Below are 7,417 nucleotides of genomic sequence, written 5' to 3' on the forward strand. Positions count from 1 at the left end.
AAGAAATCATAAGAAAGGATAAAAAAATCTGTATATCAAAAAATATTAATAGCAACTCTTTTTATAGTGATAATTACAAATTGAGGGGATACCTAACACTTGGGGATGGACTGAACAAATTGCGGTATATGCATGTATTGGAGTATTATTATTCTGTAAGAAATCATGAGTGATTGGACTTCACAAATCCTCGAATGACTTGCATAAATTGGTGTTCAATGAAATTAGAAGATGCAGAATAATCAGAACATATTAATAGCAACATTGTGTGATAACCAAATATTATGTACTTCCTACTCTCAGCAGTACATTAATCAAAGACAATTCTAACGGACTTGTCATGGAAAATAACATCCACATACAGAGAAAGAACTATGGAGTCTTAATGAAGAACTAAACTTTCTACTCTCGATTTTTAAAATTAGTCTTATATGCCTTTTTCACCTTTCATGTTTTTTCCTCCTTTTCCTTCTAATTCTTTTTTTCACAACATGATTAATATTGATATATGCTTAACATACTTATACATGCATAATCTTTATTAGATTGCTTTCTGTCAATGAGAAGGAGAAAAATGTGAAACTCAAAACCTTACAGAAATGTTTGTTGAAAACAACCTTTGAAATTAATTAGACCTAGTTCCCAGGATCATGTCTGCGAGTCAGGATTCCCGATCCAGAGACAGTGGCCCTGATGGAATGGACCCTGATGGTGTCATCGAGAGTAACTGGAATGAGATTGTGGATAGTTTTGATGATATGAACCTCTCAAAATCACTTCTTCCTGGAATATATGCCTATGGTTTTGAGAAGACATCTGCTATTCAGTAACGTGCAATTCTTCCTTGTATCAAGGTTTATGATGTGATTGCTCAAGCCCAGTCTGGGACCAGGAAGACTGCTACCTTTGCCATTTCCATTTTGCAACAGATTGAACTGGACTTAAAGGCCACACAGGCCTTGGTTTTGGCACTCACTAGAGAACTAGCTCAAAAGATCCAAAAGGTAGTGAAGGCACTTGGAGACTATATGGGGGCCTCGTGCCATGCCTGCATTAGAGGACCTAACGTTAGAGCTGAGGGTCAGAAATTGCAGATGAAGTTCCCCACATCATTGTGGGCACCCCAGGCCGTGTCTTTAACATACTTAACCGGTGATATTTAACTCCTAAATACATCAAGATGTTTGTTCTGGATGAAGAAGATGAAACATTAAGTCATGGGTTTAAGGACGAGATCTCTGATATATTCCAGAAACTCAGTGGCAATACTCAGGTGGTACTCCTGTCAGCCTCCATGCCCTCAGATGTCCTGGAAGTGACCAGGAAGTTTATGAGGGATCCTATCAGGATTCTAGTCAAGAAGGAGGAGTTGACATTGGAAGGCATTCATTAGTTTTACATAAATGTGGAAAGAGAGGGGTGGAAGCTAGATAACTTGTGTGATCTGTATGAAACGCTTACTATTATCTTCATCAATACCCGACGAAAGGTGGATTGGCTCACTGAGAAAATGCATGCCTGTGACTTTACTGTCTCTGCAATGCATGGAGACATGGACCAAAAAGAATGTGATGTAATCATGAGGGAGTTCACTCAGGTTCCTGTCGGGTGCTTATTACCACTGACCTATTGGCCAGAGGTATTGATGTTCAGCCAGTATCTTTGGTTATTAATTATGAACTTCCCACCAACTGGGAGAATTATATTCACAGAATTGGCCGTGGTGGACGCTTTGGTCATAAAGGCATAGCCATCAACATGGTGACAGAGGAAGACAAGAGGATTCTTTGAGACATCGAGACCTTCTATAACACCTCCATTGAGGATATGCCTCTCAATGTGGCTGACCTCATCTGAGGGGCTTCCCCACCTGATTTCACCCAGGGTCCTGCACTCTGGGATGGGGAGAGGGGGCATTGAATGGGAGGGGGGAATAAGGGATGGACACCTTTGTCATTTTTTTTCCTTTTTTTTGACTTTGAATAAATTAAAATTTTTGAGGCAAAAGGAAAAACAAACAAAAAAAAGAAATCAATTAGATAAATGAATTTATTTTAAAAAAAAGAAAAAATATCAGAAATTGATTTTGAGTGACTTGCTAAGTGTACTATAAATACTATCAAAATCTGGGTTTGGGGGCTTTTAGGTGGAACAGTGAATAGAACACAGGCCCTGGAGGCAGGAGGACCTGAGTTCAATCCAGTCTCAGACACATAATAATAATTACCTATCTATGTGACCTTGCTCAATCACAACTCTATTGCCCTGCAAAAATTAAAACAAAAAACAAGTTAGGTTTGAAATTATGTTTTTTGATTCCAGGTTCAGTTCTCTAGTCATTGAGGTAACTAGCTGTTGTTTTAGTCTCATTTCTTGCTTACCCACTTTCTTTACAATAGATTGTGTAAGTCAATAATTTGCAAAGTATTATTGAGTTTAAATATTCCATCTTTCTATTATCTAAACTATTCCCCTGTCTTTAATCACATAGACATAATGCTTGGGCAGATCCTCTTGATTCAGAAACTTGTTAAAATTGGTTAGTTGATTTATAGACATTTATGTAGCATCCACCATGTATAGGTACTTAGGCACAGGGGCAAAATCCATTCACGATATAATGTGAGAGGACAACACATCAAAAGTTGATGAAAGGAGAGAGAAGTAGTGATGACTCCCGGCTAAAATGGACCTCTTCAATGATCAAACTGTCTTTTCCATTATAAAAAAGAAAGAAGGAGGGGTTTTAGTGAAAAGAGTCAATGAGGATGTATGAGTTTCAGGATTGTTTTAATCTTTAAAGATCATAAATCCATAGACCTCACTAAATGGATGGGTTACTAATGGAAAGAGACAAGTGTCTTCAAATTGAATCTTACTACCTCCAATCTCTCCACTGTATCACAGACCTGCCAAATTAACATTCTGAAAACATAGATCTGACCATTCCTCTCACAAATGCTCAAGAGGTTTTAGAGACTCCCTTTTGCTTCTTGGATTAAAAAAAAAACAACAAAACAAATAAAAGAAAGCAAACATATACACATATATACAGAAACAAAATTTCTGATATTAAAAAAATCTCACAATATGATTCTAGTCTTTCTTTTCAGATTAATAATTATACCTTATGTATTATCTGAATTCTACCTTCCATACCTAGTGGATTACTTGCTATTCTCTGCATAAACTGCTTTAAATCTTACCTCTGTGGCTTTGCATAGGCTTTCCCTCTTGACTTAAGTACTCTTTTTTGCCTCATCTTGAAATGGTTAACATTATTCAAAATTTGGCTGAAGTGCTACCTCCTACAAAAATCATTTCCTCTCTCTACTCCACTGAATATAACCTTAAACTTTAAAACATCTTAAATAGATTTTGTATTTAGGTCAAGATATGGATTAAGCTACTCAATCAAAATGAAATGAACAAAGGAAATGTGGTCCAATTTTGAAAAGGACACTAATATTCTACTGTGATATTAATAATCAAATATAATAATTTCAATGATATTAGCAGACAAAGGATGTAACTTATTTGCAATGGAATACCATTTTTCTTTTCTCATAAAAATGAATTATCAGAAAAGAAGGTAGCTCATTCACAAAGTGCTAACAAGAAATATTAGATAGATCTTCCACTCAAGATGGAAGAAAGAAGCAAGGAGTTTTCTTAAGCTCTCCTGGATTTTCCTCAGAAATAACATTAATCAAGCCTATAAAGTAATTTTGGAGTTGCTGAATTGACAAAAGAACAGAATGGAACATCTTCCAGCAAAGTCTCACCAGGTGAGATGGGGACTAACTTGGAGTCCTTAGTTGTGGGAGAAGTCTCTAATGGAGGCTCTTGCAAATCAGATGCAATGGATCAGCTGCACAACAAGCAGGCTGGGAGAGCTCCAATGTTGTTTCCCCAGATCCCCAATCAGCCCATAACTGGACAGGGCAACCCAACCCCGGTGGTAAAGCCCTGGCATTTGCAACCCAGAGGGTCTAGCCCAATGACCAAGCTACTGGTGCTCCAGGTCGGATAACCCAGAGACAGCACCAGGTGACACAACCATGCCTAATCACTGAAGGAATAGACACCTGGCATCCTCAATGCAGATGATCCAAAGAGAAAGATGGTGGAAATCCTTACCAGTCATCCCAGTGAACAAATCTGTGGAGTGTCTTAACATCCATAGCACTAGGATAGTAGACAAACAAATTGTGTTCTCAACAAATAATATCTGTTAGTAGACACTTCACTCAACAGAAGAATCTTGGGGAAATGCCCAATAACACATCACAAAATTATTAAGAAAGTCCAAGAAAGGGGTAATCTATTGAAAGTTAACTTGGGAAAATGGATGGGCAAAACACTATCTCAAAAAAGAATGGCAGATGGGGTATGACTTGTGAAGCTGTGGATGACACTGTGAATTGTTCTCCAGTACCAAAATATGAGAAAAAAAATCAAAGAAGGAACTTCTAGGTCAGAGCCAAAAATGACAGCCTGAAACTGACATGATCCTGGAGCTTTCCCCTACTAAACCTGAAAATGAAGCCACCACACAGGAATTAACAAAATAAGTTTAGAATCATAGATTTAGTGGAAGTTCTTCAGTGAAGGTATGTCTCTTCAAGGGAAAAAGAAAAGAAAATCCCAACCAGACAGTAAAACAGAAAGACAATGGGTGGCCTTTAGCCACAATGAAGCCCAGATACTGGCAGCTAGACAACAGCATAAGTTGCAGCTAAATAGCGAGTCAGTAGAAAATGGTCCTAAACACACAAAAAGTCTGAACCCTTACAGAATGCTGGAACAAGACAGAACTGGGCTGGGAAGAAACTATGGCACAGACAGAGCCTGAACATAACGAAGGAAACATATCTTTGCATAAGCAATGCCTAGGCTGCATAGGCAGCACCTTGACCAGTGATAAGTCAGGGATCAGACCCCAATTCCAGTACAAAGAGCTTGTATCTATGATCTTTTTACCCCAGGAGCTGAGTTCAAACACCTGCAATGTGCAAAAAAAAGCAACTTCAAACTAAACAAGAACTTCCAATAGAAAGATATATGCAGACAGGAATGATATTAATTTCACCACAGAAGCGGAAAGCAGTGAAAAATTACCCACAAGAGAAGATTCTATGAATTGAACTTAAATTCAAAATTTAAGAAATTAAAAAATAATTTAAAAACTAAAAAAAAGTGAGAAACAAGAAAAATGGAATAAAAGACATGAGAAACAAGCAGGAAAATTTTGAAAAATTAAACACAGATATGAACTCCTTTAAAAGCAAAAATAACCAATCAGAACAAGAATGTTAATCTTACAAAAACAATACTGACAAACTAGGAAAAAAAGAATGGACTTAATCTAAAACTCAAAATGAGCACCTGAAAAAGGAATGCAATTCATCTGAAACTCAAACCAATCAACTGGAAAAGAAGTGCAATTCAACAAAAAAAAAGTAAAATTAACCAACTGAAAAGGAAACCCAAAAGATAACTGAAGAAAATAAAAAAATAAAAATAAAATAAAAAGTAAAAAATAAAAATTTAAATTGGACAGAGAGAAATCAATGAATCTATGAGACATCAAGATTCCATCAAACAAAATCAAGAGGCTGAAAAAAAATTGGAGTACATTTTAGGGAAAAGAAACAATATGGAAAATAGATCCATGAGAGAAATTTATGAATTATTTGTCTACTAGAAAGCCTAGATCATATAAAGAGCATGGAAGATATCTTTTAGGAAATTGTCAGAGAAAACTGTCCAGATCTGAAAGATTAAGAAGACCAAATAGCCAGTGCTAGAATAAACAGAACTCCTCTGGAAAGAGACCCCAGAATAAAAACTCCAAGGACTATTCCAGAATTTGCAAATAAAGGAGAAAATACTGGAAGTAGCTAAAAGAAGCAATTTAAATACAAAGGAAACACAAACATGCTCACTCAGGACTTACTAGGTTCAACAGTGAAAAATCAGAGGACCTAGAATTTGCTACCCTGCAAAATTCAGCATATTCTTTCAGGGGAAAAGATGGATGTTCAATTAAGTAGAGGACTTCCAAAGTTTTCGGACAAAATGACCAGATCTGAACAGAGAATTCAACCTTCAAATCTGAGCCTCAAAAGGTACATAAAAAGGCAGATGGAATAGCATTAAATGACATACAGCCCTACAAGGGAAGATGACACTTATAACTTTTCAGAATTGTATTTCTCTTGGGGTAGCTAAAAGCTTAAATAAAGTTGAAGCGATTGTACCTAAAGGATATGGTTATGTTTCATTCTTATCTTACTGAAGATCAAAATGACATGACTTTGGTGAAGAGAATTTGAAAAGCATCCAATTATGGGTGTTCAGACCTATATGAGCTTAGAATGCTCTACCACAGGTCATACACTGGGCATTTTCTTAACTGTACTTTAATTCTGTGTTGTTTTTTGAGTTCAGCAACTTCTCTGATGAGGTCATTTTATGCTGGACAGTCCTGTATGAAGGTCTCCCTTGACTTACAATTAATTGTAATGTTTATAAGAAATGCCAGAGAGTACTTAGAGACTCTATTCTTAATACAATCAGAAGTAATTTTAATTTATTAGACATTTAGAAGTTTGAAATCACATAGGGGCAGGGGCAAGTAACCCATTTAGAAGGGTTGGACATAAGGAGATTTGGAAGTGACCTTATCTTAATCTTTACTTTAGATAATGAGTTTTTAAATATCATAGGGAGTTAAAGGAGAGTGGTAGAGAGTGTACTTGATACTTTGGTTGAGGAGGGCTTTAGAATTATGGTTGAATTTCTTTAGAGATGGAGGGAAAGAGTATACTTAGAGGGACTGGATATGAAAGCTTCATGAAAAGATTGTCCTTCACTTTATGCTTTGGCTACAATTAGAAGGAGCATGCTCAGGGTGGGGGTACAAATGGTTCATGAAATGTTTTGGTATTTCAAGATGCTTTGACTCATGAGGATTGTGTGTCCATGGAGGGTGCTTGAAAAGGGGGTAAGATATTAGGTGATTATAATTTGGAGTGTTTTATGACTCATAAGTAGTATATTTCTAATGAAACAGAAGAGGGGAGGGTATTTAATGACTATGAGCCAATGCTGTTTATCAATCAAGCAACTGATCAATCAAAATTTTATTTACTGCACTTTGAATGATAGCATTTTAATTGAGAATACTTCAACCAATGTCGGGTAAAAGCAGTAAAATTTGATAAAAGGGATGTAAATAGAACAGAGGGTCAAAACAATAAAATGACAATAAGATGGAGAAGGTTAGGAATTAGTGGATAAATAACATTTTAAATAATTAGTTGATAATTAATTAATTATTTGATAAATAACACCAGGTGAAGAAGCATAAAAATCCATTAGAGGGAAAGAATGGAGGCTGTGACTAATGAGT

General features: G+C 36.3%; 1 pseudogene; it reads left to right on the forward strand.

The window, feature by feature from the left end:
• The first annotated feature begins 640 nt into the window (after nt 1-640).
• Nucleotides 641-1,803, forward strand: LOC141493873 (eukaryotic initiation factor 4A-I pseudogene; annotated as a pseudogene).
• The last annotated feature ends 5,614 nt before the right edge of the window (nt 1,804-7,417 follow it).

Source organism: Macrotis lagotis, chromosome 7 (genome assembly GCF_037893015.1).
Source record: "Macrotis lagotis isolate mMagLag1 chromosome 7, bilby.v1.9.chrom.fasta, whole genome shotgun sequence".
Lineage (NCBI taxonomy): Eukaryota > Metazoa > Chordata > Mammalia > Peramelemorphia > Peramelidae > Macrotis > Macrotis lagotis.